Here is a 13,086-nt window from a genome sequence, read left to right on the forward strand (position 1 = left end):
GTTTTGAGGTCTTGAAGATACATTTAGCAAGATGAACCAAAACATTTCTACTCCATTTCACAACTATATTGTTGGGCTTCATAGAGCTTAGTTGTGTTTGATCCAGATTTTGACCCAACTCGAAATAATGTTGTTACAGTTTTTAATAGGAGATTTTCTGAGGGAATCCTGTGCGCAAGATATAAAAACTGTTGTTTTGGAGATTAGGGTTTTGATGTCATTTTTGAAAAAAAAAAAAAAACTGTACTATCGCACTTTATATTTTTCTCTGAGAATAGTGAAATTCCTGTAACTTCGTGGACATAGACAAATTGCTGAACCACGTAAATACTGTCTTGTGTGTGATTATTTTTTCTTTGGCATATTTTTTTTTTTTCTCTATTTTTTCGTCTCACAGGTCTAGGAATTTCGTCCATATTCCCATCAATTGGTATCAGAGCCTAGGGTTAGGTTTGAGTAGGAGCAATGGTAGAGGAAATAGGAAAGGCATCTGGAATAGAAAAATTCGATGGCACAGACTTTGGATTCTAGAGGATGTAAATCGAGGACTATCTCTATGGGAAGAAGTTGCACCTGCCATTTTTAGGGGAGAAACCTGCAACTATGAAAGATGATGAATGGACTTTTCTTGACAGACAGGTACTGGAAGTTATTAGATTAACTCTGTCAAGGTCCATTGCACACAATGTCGTGAAGGAGAAGATCACGGCAGATCTGATGAAGGCTTTGTTTGGTATGTATGAAAAGCCATCAGCAAACAACAAGGTGCATCTAATGAAGAAACTATTCAATTTGAAGATAGCAGAGAATGTAACAGTAGCACAACATCTGAATGAATTTGACACCATCACAAATCAACTGTCTTCTGTAGAAATTGATTTTGATGATGAGATCTGTACACTGATCGTTTTTGGCTTTGTTGCCAAACAGTTGGGAGGCTATGAGAATGGCAGTGAGCAATTCTACTGGAAAAGAAAAGCTGAAGTACAATGACATACAAGATTTAGTTTTGGCTGAGGAGATTCGTAGAAGATATGTAGGTGAAACCTCAGGGTCTGGTTCTGCTCTAAAACTTGAGACAAGAGGTAAAGGTAATGACAGAAATTCAAATCGGGGTAGATCAAAATCCAAAAATTCCAATTGAAACAGAAGTAAATCTATATCTAGCCAACAGGTGCAATGTTGGATTGTGGCAAAGTTGGCCACTTTAAGAGGCACTGCAAAAGCCCTAAGAAGAAGAATGATGATGATTCTGCTAATGCTGTAACAAATGAGGTACATGATGCGTTGCTTCTTACAGTAGATAGTCCACTTGATGATTGAGTTTTGGACTCAAGAGCTTCGTTTCATACCACTCCACACCAAGAAATCATATAGAACTATGTTAAAGGTGATTTTGGTAAGATGTATTTAGCTGACAGAGAAGCCTTAGATGTTGTGGGTATGGGAGACGTCCGGATTATATTGCCCAATGGGTCTGTCTGGTTATAGCAAAAGGTTCAACATGTTCCTGACCTAAGGAGGAATCTAATTCTGTAAGACAACTTGATGATGAAGGACATGCAATACTATTTGTTGGTGGTACTTGGAAGGTTACAAAGGAAGCCATGGTATTGTCTCGTGGAAGGAAAACGGGTACTCTGTATATGACCTCAAGTCCAAGGAACATAATTGTAATTGCTGAAGTAAGTACTGATGCAAGTCTATGGCATTGCAGACTTGGTCACATAAGTGAGAAAGGAATGAAGATGCTACTGTCAAAAGGGAAACTACCAGAACTGAAGTCTATTAATCTTGACATGTGTGAAAGTTGTATCTTAGAAAAGCATAAAATGGTAAGCTTCTTGAAAATTGGCAAGACACTGAAGGTTGGAAAATTGGAGTTAGTACACATTGGTTTGTGGGGGCCTTCTCCGGTTGCATCCCTTAGAGGTTCAAGGTACTACATTACTTTCATTGATAACTCAAGCAGAAAGGTATGAGTTTATTTTCTGAAAAATAAATCCGATGTATTTGAGACTTTTAAGAAGTGGAAGGCCATGGTTGAGATAGAAACAGATCTGAAAGTAAAACTTCTGAGGTCAGACAATGAAGGTGAGTACATAGATGGAGGGTTCAATGAATATTGTGTTATGCATGGAATTAGGATGGAGAAGACCATTCCTGGGACACCATAGTAGAATGGTGTGGCTAAGCGCGTGAATAGAACTCTCAATGAGCATGCTAGGAGTATGGGTTGCATGCTGGATTACGAAAAACTTTCTAGGCTGATGCTGTTAGTACTACAACTTACCTGATAAACCGAGGACCATCAGTTCTCATGGAGTTCAGAATTCCTGAAGAGGTTTGGAGTGGTAAAGAGGTAAAATTTTCCTATTTAAAAGTTTTTGGTTGTGTTTCTTATGTTCATATTGATTTTGATGCTCGTAATAAACTTGATGCAAAGTCTAAAATATGTTTTTTTATTGGCTATGGTGATGAGAAATTTGGCTATCGATTTTGGGATGAACAAAACAGAAAAATCATCAGAAGTAGAAATGTGATATTTAATGAACATGTTATGTACAAGGACAGATCAACTGTAGTGCCGAATGTTACAGAGATAGGTCAAAAGAAATCTAAGTTTGTCAATTTAGATGAATTAGCTGAAAATATTGTTCGGAAAGGGGGATAAAAAGATAAGGAGAATGTAAATTCACAGGTAGATCAGAGTACACCTGTAGCTGAAGTTCGTAGATCTTCCGGGATTATTAGACCTCCACAGCATTATTCACCCACCTTAAATTATCTTCTGTTGACTGACGGTGGTGAGCCAAAATGCGATGATGAAGCCTTGCATGAAAATTCAAGCAAGTGGGAGTTAACCATGAAGGATGAGATGGATTCTTTGTTGGGGAATCAGACATGGGAACTGACTGAATGGCTAGAAGGAAAGAAGGTTTTTCACAACAAGTGGGTATACAGAATAAAGAATGAGCATGATGGTAGCAAATGCTACAAGGCCAGATTAGTTATTAAAGGGTTCAAGTAGAAGAAGGGCATTGACTATTCAAAAATATTTTCTCCAGTTGTGAAGATGTCAACAATTAGGCTAGTACTGGGAATGGTGGCTATATGGAATCTATGTCTTGAGCAGTTAGATGCGAAGATAGCATTCCGTCATGGTGACTTGGAGGAAGACATTTACATGAGTCAGCCAGAAGGGTTTATTATTCAGGGACAAAAGAGTCTAGTCTGCAAACTGAGAAAGAGCTTGTATGGTCGAAAGAAAGCTCCAAGACAGAAAAGAAATTTGATAGTTTTATACATAGAATTGGATTCAAAAGATGTTAAGCTAATCACTATTACTATGTTAACAAGTTCTTTGACAATTCTTATATCATTTTACTGATGTATGTGGATGATATGCTCATTGTAAGATCTAGCATTGAGGAAATTAATAATCGGAAGAAGCAATTGTGAAAACAGTTTGCAATGAAGGATTTGGGAGCTACAAAACAAATCCTTAGTATGAGAATCATTAGAGACAAGAGTAATGGTACATTGAAGCTTTCACAGGCAGAATATGTGAAGAAGATTCTTAGCAAGTTCAACATGAATGAAGCTAAACTAGTGAGCACACCCTTGGGTAGTCATTTCAGACTAAGTAAAGAATAGTCACCGAAGACAAAAGAAGAAAGGGACCATATGAGCAAGGTGCCCTATGTCTCAGCTATTGGCAGCTTGATGTATGTTATGGTGTGTACAAGGCCAGACATTGTACATGCAGTGGGAGTTGTGAGTAGATACATGAGTAGGCTAGGAAAGTAGCATTAGGATCCAGTCAAGTGGATTTTAAGGTATCTGAGAGGCTCAACAGATACATGTCTTTGCTTCACAGGTGCAAGTTTGAAACTGCAGGGTTATGTAGATGTTGATTTAGCTAGTGATATTGATAGTAGAAAGAGTACTACTGAGTTTGTATTTACTCTGGATGGTATACCTATATCTTGGGCTTCAAATCTACGAAAGATTATTGCTTTGTCTACTACAGAAGCCCATTTTTGTAGCCCATTCCAATGTTATTGTTCCATTGAGATAGTTGTACGCAAAATCACCACAATTAGAAGAAGACAACTTTAAATTGAAAAGTACTGAAAAAAAAAATGTCTTTATACAAACTAGAGGTGTGCACAAAACCGAGAAATTGAAAAAATTGGCCGAATTGTGCCAAAATTTCGGTTTGATTTAGGTGCAATTCAGTTTTGGTTTTCATTTCATAAAAACCTAAAATTTTGGTTTCGGTGGCAGGTTTGTATGCACCGAATCAGCCGAAACCAAACCAAATTGTATTATAATATATTATATATTACATATATAATATAAAACATGTTTGGGCTTGCAAACATTGGGCCTCCAGTTTGCAAACATCTGGCCTTTTTTGTTTTCTTTAAAACCCACACATTTGAGTCTCTTGCTATTTAAAACCCATTAACCCATTAGATTAAGTAAAAACAAAAGACAAATTTTAGAAACCCTACCCAACATACCTCACAGCTCACACTTCACTCTCACTCTTACTCTCAGACAGCCTCCGCCTCCACACTCCATTCCACAGTCCTCCATAGTTCGATTCTAACTCTGCCACTGGCCTCCACATGTCTGTTTCCCCTTTCTTTCACTCTCACTCTCTTTTGATCATCGGCTTGAGGCTTCCTTTGATCATTGGTATGATTCTTCTCTCCTTCTTCCCTTTTCTTTCTTGATTTGCTTCGTTCAATACTTCAACAGCTCTCTCTCTGTTGCTTTGTTTTTTTTATATGTGATTAAAGTTAGGGTTTTGAAAATCTTGATAACTTTATCTTTTTTGTATTTTGGGTTTTGTTTAATATTAAATCAATGCTATTTTTATGAGATTAAAGCTAATAGCCTAGTAGTAACAACGTAAAGTTAGGGTTTTGTTTCTTTTTTCAATTGTTCAAAATTAAAAACCGAAAACTGACCGAAATCGAAATAAAATGAAACCTATTGATTTCCAACTATTTCAGTTAGTTTCGGTGGAGAAATTCACAAATTGAAAATTTCAGTTCAGTTGGCCAAACATTAAGAAAACCTTCCGAACCGATTCGTTACACCCCTCATACAAACCTTGTGAATTGTGTAAGAAATTATTCCTATAGAATATTACCAAAAAACATGTAATTGAAGTATTTTAAAATGAACTTACACTTTTTGGAGTTGAGGAAATTAGACAAGTTGAGGTGGAAGCATGCTAGGAAGGCTGTAACCCTTTAGCATTCTACAACACATGGGAAATAAAATATTGAGTCCATGCAACTACTATCATTATAAGTAAATCAATGATAAAATGATAAGAGATGTAAACAAATTGCTCTCGAAATTAATGTTTACTGGGCTACATATACAATGCATGCTTCAAAACAAGTTTTTTCACTTACATGATAAAAATATTAACAACAATAACATACAGAGGAGTAGAGATTAAGGCTTAGATGAAAAACTTTTAAATTTTTGTCCATCATATGAAGACATAGAATCATGCATATAATATAAAATAGAAGAGTAATAAGATGAGGGAACTGTACATCTTTACAACATGACATATAGTACTGTTATTCTCGATGTGACAATCACAATTGATGTTGCTCTCAGCATTTCCTAGTGGTTCTGGTGTTACCCCAACCATTTGAATTTGGCAAGAATTACCATCAAACCTCCAATCAAGGGTGTCAATCTCGTACCAGAGGCTGTACTGGTTTGACTAGTGGAACAATATATTTCGGTACCAATCAATACCGGTGTACCGTTTCGGGCTTACCGTTATTTTTTATATTATTAATATGTGTGTGTGTGTGTGTGTGTGTGTGTGTGTATTATAATAAATATAAAATTTTATCATAAAATATTATCTCAATTCAAAACAAATTATTCATGATTTTAAACTTAAGCATTAATTAAAAGAAAAAAAAAACACTATATAAAAATTAGAAAGCTTAATTGTTCATTGCACACTAAGAAAACAAATAATACTAATAAGTCAATGCAAATAAGTTATCATTTTGCCCTTACAAAAATTCAAAAATTACAAAACTATAAAAAATATATATATATATGTACTGATTGGTATGCCTAGTACATGGCTGGTATGCCCGAAATTGGTCGGTATGGTTGGTACGACCGGTATCTAAACTGGTATGAAATGTTGGTGTTTCAATACTGGTATACGTACTACTACGATACATACCGGCTAGTATGGTACGGTATCAACCACCTTGCCTCCAATACATCACATCCATTCTACTAGTTATTTCTTTGAGTACATCAACTAAACAACATCCACAGTCAAATAAACATAACATCTCAAATTGGTGTTGTACAACTGCGCCAATGTTAAATAATGGCAATTCAAATTCATTGTTCCCTATTTTTGGCTACATGAACTTAAAAATATTAAAAAGCACCAAGGAAAATATTTATCCTTTTACTTAAGTAATGCCATTTTTGCTACCGGACTTTAGATTGGAAACACAGTTAGCTTCGAATGTCTAGTAGTTCTAAATACCCATGACTTGAAGTGACATAAGAGGAACATCAAGAACGTTTTGAGTTTTTGACCATTCTACACTTATTTTAATTTCCCATTTTGTTTCTAACTTTCCCTTTTTTCTTGTCCTTCTTGATGGGACACATCGTCGGCTCTTAATCAAATAGAAACTGGAACATTTAGAACTCTCAAATGATCACAAATTTAGACTTTTATCAACCAAATTTCATGAATTAATTCCTACAGTTCTCCAAATCACTTTTTCCATACAAAACATTTGTGGAGGAAAATATGAAAAGTAATAACTCAATATGACTTATAAAGAAGTATTAAAAACCACTATAGTTGGGTTCTCAAAGTGGATTAAGGGGGAAAAAAATCAATTTTGCTATAATTATGTGATTTCAGACCAATAAACACCTGACAAAACCATAGAAAATGGAACTTAGACACTCTAATCAAGTTGCATGGATTTTTAATTTTTAATTTTTAATTTTTTGAGAAGGAAGTTGCTTGGATCTTAAATGCGTTATAACTATTACATAATAATGGCACTCTGTAACTAGCTTTATATTAGTTTTGGGGTAGTACAATTCAACCTTGTTTCTATATTGATTCACCCTTGTTTCTATATTGGTCAATAAATATGTATGAGACATACCAATCGTACCAGCTAATTCAGTACAAAATCACTCACTCCCTTAGTTTCATCACTATCAATAAGTGAATTGGGTGTACATAAATAATGCAGTGAAACAAAACACATTTGTTTCAAAAAATAACATTGAATCCACGAGGTGATAGGTTTCAAAAATCCACCAAAAAAAAAAAAAAAAAAACCCTTAGGATAAGCTTTGAAATTTTATTGATTTAATAATTGAATTCCTTAGAGGTCACGATATGTATTTGCTTAAATAGTGAAAGAAAACCTAGGGCGGCTAGGAAAATGCCCATCAAAACCCTAATTTACGTTAATCAGGAAATTAGGCGACAAAATTAAGATAATGGTGGTCACTTGTGTTACTACTAAAACTTTTAAGATTCCATTTGGATTGACAAATTCCATTTGGATTGGCTAATGTGATGACCCACTTTTTTTTTTACACCCTTTTGGAGATCCTCATGGGGAATGATGAGTTGATTGTTGAGAGTTACAACACTTTCGATCCTAAATTTTATGGCCAATATTGATTTTAATCTAATTATAAATTTAAGCACAATTGTTTAAGTAATTAACCAATTAACCTTAACATGCATGGATAAACATTAATTCAATAGCAGCCAAGAAAAACCAATCACCCATAAGAAAACTAAAGTGTTTATGAAGAATACTGAATACCACCAAAGTACTAGGCATAAAAAAAAATAATAAAAAAAAATAAAAAACTCTTAGCAGCATCACAATACCAAATGATCCACTAGAGAGTTGTAATACATCTTACATACAAAGCCCTCCAAGCTATGAAGTAACAATGTACTTAAGCCTTCCAAGCTTTTGCTCACATCCGACTCCTCGAGTCCTTTGTCTTCTCTAGTCACTGAATTCGTAGTTGAGATCCAACTGTTATCTCTAAGTCTCCTCAGAAATTCTAGGATGCTCCAATGATTCCCAAGCTCCAATCAAAGAACCTTTAAGATTTCAAGTGTGTGATGGTCTTAATCACCTATCATGATATATGGAAATTTCAGAGGGAGAAGGTAGAGAGAATGTGAAGGTATTTTCTCTAGGATATTAGGTCTCATTCTAGCTCTTCAATATATAGATTTTTTTTTTGCTTTGAAAGTCTTGAGAAATGAGGGTTTAAAAGAGCAGTTGAGCTAGTACTGTATAGCAATTCGTAATTAAATTCTCTCAAGTTATAGATTTTTCAATCAAGCCAGAGTTGTAAAAATGAAAGGGAAACTGCTACCTTAGCTGGATTTGAAAACGTGAACTCCCCTACTAGTTTCCTGACCCCCCTTTGATTCTCACTTGTGTGAGGTCCTATAACTTGCAACTCCAATTTTTAGCTTCTAACCTCTAAAACCCATTACCAAATTAAGCTCACAACACTACGTTAATTACAATGTAAAATTAACATTCAAAATTACACCCAAACTTGTCATGGGATTCGTCAATAACTTTTTTTTTTCTTTTTTTTTTTTTTTTTTGAGAAAGAGATTTGTCAATAACCTAAAAATCCTAACAATTGTGATTGCATATGGAGTCACAACTTATTTCATTATAGAAAAATAAAAAATAAAAATATTCATGAAATACTCTTTATTGAATTATTTATATATTACATCACATGTGTATTTTTTTTTTTTTCTTTTTTGAGAATACTAAATATTTTTAACACACACATGGGGAGAGGGAGAAGGTTTTTTAAAGAAACTTACAGTGGTGTATATCAAAAATGGTCTAACTCTTAGATACATAGCACAGGCTTTAAACCTCTTTTACTCACACTCATTTTCCAATGTGGGATTAACCCACTATTTTTCTTTTGAAAATACTAAATATTTTTAACACACACAGGGGGAGAGGGGAGAAAGTTTTTTAAAGAAACTTGCAGTGGTGTAAAAAATTTCATGGATAATAAAGTGAAAAATTTCATGGCATTGGCCCTATATGTTATCTAAGAAAACAGAAAATTTACAATTGTATGGTCGTAGTTCCAATCTAGGAAAAAGAAAAGTACTTTAAAATCTAGGAAAGGTTTTTTATCTCCTTGTTATGATCTAAAAGAATGATGTGGTGTCAGTCTATGAACTCAAGGTTTGAATTCAAAAGTTAGGATACGGAGATAGAAATGTATTAAGCATCATTCTACCTGGTCTTGTAGGTGCACCATTTTGCAACATTTGTTTAACCTTTTTTTTTTTTTTTTTTTGGAGAATGATTTGTTTAACCTTATTGAGAGCAACAATTTCATTTTTCAATTTGAGGGAAAAATTATAATTTTGATTGTTGGAAGAAACAAATCTAATAGTCTTAACCATCAAAACAATGAATGTTCTTCAACTGGACCACTTGATTAAAAGTTGCAATTACTATTAGCTAATTACCAATTGGTCCTTTAAATGATTAATTATATAATTAATGATGTGCCATAATCTAATTAGTTTAGGCTTAGGACAAGGGTGTACCATTAATTGCACATGGGATTCTTTGATTTTAATGGATAATTTTATCTTAATTTTGTATTGTAGATAAATATCTTAAAAGATAAGTGGTTAATTAAAATAGATTACTTTCAAAATATTCATTATCCTTAACTAATCCTAAACGTCTAAATTTTTTGTTCAAAATTTAAATGAAATTCAAAAACTTATCCAAAAATCATTTAAAAAGCAGAAAACCATAACGATTTTCAGCTGAAATTTTGGAGCCAACGCAAATGCACAAGTTGGGGCATTGTTTAGTGTTTACAACTGAAATTTTGGGGCCCACCCGTTGTAAACATTCTTGGTAAAATTTCTAACTGTAAAATAATGGTATATGTAAAAACTTTATATTTGTTTAATAAATACTATATTCAAAGACTTTGCTACTCCTACTAGTATCTTTTCATTAAAAAAAAGGGAATAAATTGCAAATTATCCCCCTTAAAGTTTGGGGATGTTTAGATTTTACACTTTAAAATTTCAAAATTTAGATTTTAGCACATGAAATTTGGGGGTGTTTGAATTATACACCATAACATTTCTGAGTTTGAATTTTACCTCCTAAAGTTTGAGAGTATTTGGATTTTACACCCTAAAGTTTGTAAGTGTTTGAATTTCATACCCTAAAGTTTTAGAATTTTGGAGTGTAAAATCTAAATACCCCCAAACTTTAGGGGGTAAGATTCAAATTCAAAAGCTAACATTTGTAGTATGTACTTTGTTAGGACATATGTGATTCACTTGTTATAAACATATGTCAATATTTTATATAATTGGCTAATCCTTTAACAAAACACACTTTACTTGTAATTGGGTAGATCTATGATGTTTTTAATACTTCAAGAAACAAGGTTTCAAGATCAAGTGTTGAAGTCATCAAGTCTGTCTAAGAAACAAGCTGAGAAGTGCAAGTTCGTTAAAGCTCGATAGCTGGCTCGACAGCTGCATCTATCAAGTTTAAGAAAGCTGTTTCAGCCCCGTGTGCTCGACATCTGCTCGATAGCTTCTCGACAGCTTTTATCTGTTGAGGTTTAAAGAAACAGAAATTCTGATCTGTTTTCTTGGAATCCGTGAATGTGTCTTTGGGCTTTCTTTTCTCCTAACCCTAGACATATAAAATGATTGTTTTAAGGGCCGTCAAAGTGTTCACAAGTTGCACAAGTATTGAGCAAAGTTTGTTCAAGCAAATTGTGACCGGAAACAAAGTTTTGCCCTAGTTCATCATTCTTGTGAGGAAGTTGTTGTGTATGTGCACCATTGGATTTTGTGACCAAGCATCTTCTTGATCTTCATCGTTGGGATGAACTGAAGAACTTTGCAGCCAACAACCTTCTCTAGTTGGTGATTGAAGTTGCGTACTGGGATCCGCGCAATTGGTTAGTCACATACTTGGGAGCCGTGCATCAAAAGGAGGAACTGTCACTACAGAACAAGTCCAATTAGGCATTAGGGTAAGGGTTCAACTGTAAGTTGGTATAAGGTACTGGGATTCCTTTACTTGTAACCGCTTGTTGTGATAATAGTAGAGTTTCGGGAGTGGTGACCTTAAAATCACCCGGTGGGGTTTTTGCCATTAGGTTTTCTCCATTCGTAAACAAATCACCGTGTTATTTATTTTTCGCTGCATAATTAGTTATTGGTGATTTGTTTGTGCTACCACGCGTTTGCATGTTAATTAACATGTTAATTAACTTAATTAATTCACTTGGCTAAATTAATTGGTTAATTTATCACAAGGGTTAATACGTTTTTGGCCTATCAAGTGGTATCAAAGCAAGCACACTCTGATTAGGTTTTAATCTTTGTTGTGTTGATCCATTGACCCTTGTTGTCATGGCTGTAACCAGCTTGAGGAGATCTTTGTTTTCAAATACATCTTGTTTTTCTAATCTCTATTTGGTTGAGTGTCTCAAAAAATACAAGTCTAAAAGTTATTTGAATTCTCTTATGATGACTATTGAAAAAGATCTCGGTTTGGCTAAGAAGAAACTAGAATGTCTCAGAATGAAAATGTGCAAAGGAGTTCGTTTGAGAAGAGTAAAAGTTAAAGACTTAGCTCGAAAAAGGTAGATGAGAGAAAGCACCATTCCCACTAATCTATCATTTAAACATGAAGTGTGTTTTATGATGAAGTCCGCATTAAAAGTTATGGACACATGTTTGTGGTACCTCGACCGCGGTTGCTCATGACACATGACTGGAGACCGATCTTTCTTCAAGGTTTTCGAGTCTAAGAAAGGTGGCAATGTCACTTTTGGTGATGGGAGCAAATTACAGATTAAAGGGAAGGGAATTATCTCTTTACATGGACTGCCAGACATTGCAAATGTTCTTTATGTAGAAGGTCTAAGGGCGAACCTGTTAAGCATAAGTCAAATATGTGATCAAGACTTCATGGTACTATTCTCAAAGAGAAAGTGTCTTGTTGTGGATAAGTCTGGAAAGAAACTCATAAGTGGTGTTCGCACTTTAGACAACTTTTATGGATTGGTTCCTGATGCTGATATTGTGTGCAATAGCATTCAATTTCCAAATGAAGATCTATGGCATCAACGGATGGGACATGCTAGTTACAAACATCTTTCTATTGTATCTAAGCATGAATCATTCTTGGGGATACCAAAACTTAGTAGAATGAGCAATGTGGTATGTGGACCATGTCAGTTTGGGAAACAGACGAAAGCCAAGCATCCAAGCACTTAGACATCAGCTACATCTAGGCCATTAGAGCTTCTACATTTGGATCTTATGGGTCCAACTAGAACCAAGTCTCTTGGTGGTAAGAGATACATCATGGTTGTGGTAGACGACTTCACTAGGTACACTTGGGTCATTCTCCTACGATCCAAGTCTAATGCTCCTAAGCACATTGAAGCTTTGTGCACAAGATTGTAGAATGAGAAGAACCTGGAGATTGATTGAATTTGAAGTGACCATGGTAAAGAATTTGAGAACTCATATATGGAGTCCTTTTGCATAAGATCAAGTATATCTCAAGAATTCTCTGCTCCTATTACTCCTCAGCGGAATGGTGTAGTAGAAAGAAAGAACAGGGTTATTCAAGAGATGGCCAGAGCCATGTTATACAATAAGGATGTGGCTAGAAACTTGTGGGGAAAAGCCATTAACACTGCTTGTCATACGGTTAATAGGGTGTACTTCAGACCCAGTACCAAGAAGACTCCATATGAGTTATGGAAAGGAAGGAAGCTGAATGTGAAGTACTTCAAAATCTTTGGAAGTAATTGTTTCATTCTCAAGGATAGAGAGAATGTGGGAAAATTAGACTCTCAGAGTGATGAAGGTATATTTTTGGGCTACTCCTCCATAAGCAAGGCTTATCGGGTATACAACAAAAGAATTATGAAGGTAATGGAGACATTGAATGTTGT

Source organism: Quercus robur, chromosome 5, assembly GCF_932294415.1.
Source record: "Quercus robur chromosome 5, dhQueRobu3.1, whole genome shotgun sequence".
NCBI classification, from domain to species: Eukaryota; Viridiplantae; Streptophyta; class Magnoliopsida; order Fagales; family Fagaceae; genus Quercus; species Quercus robur.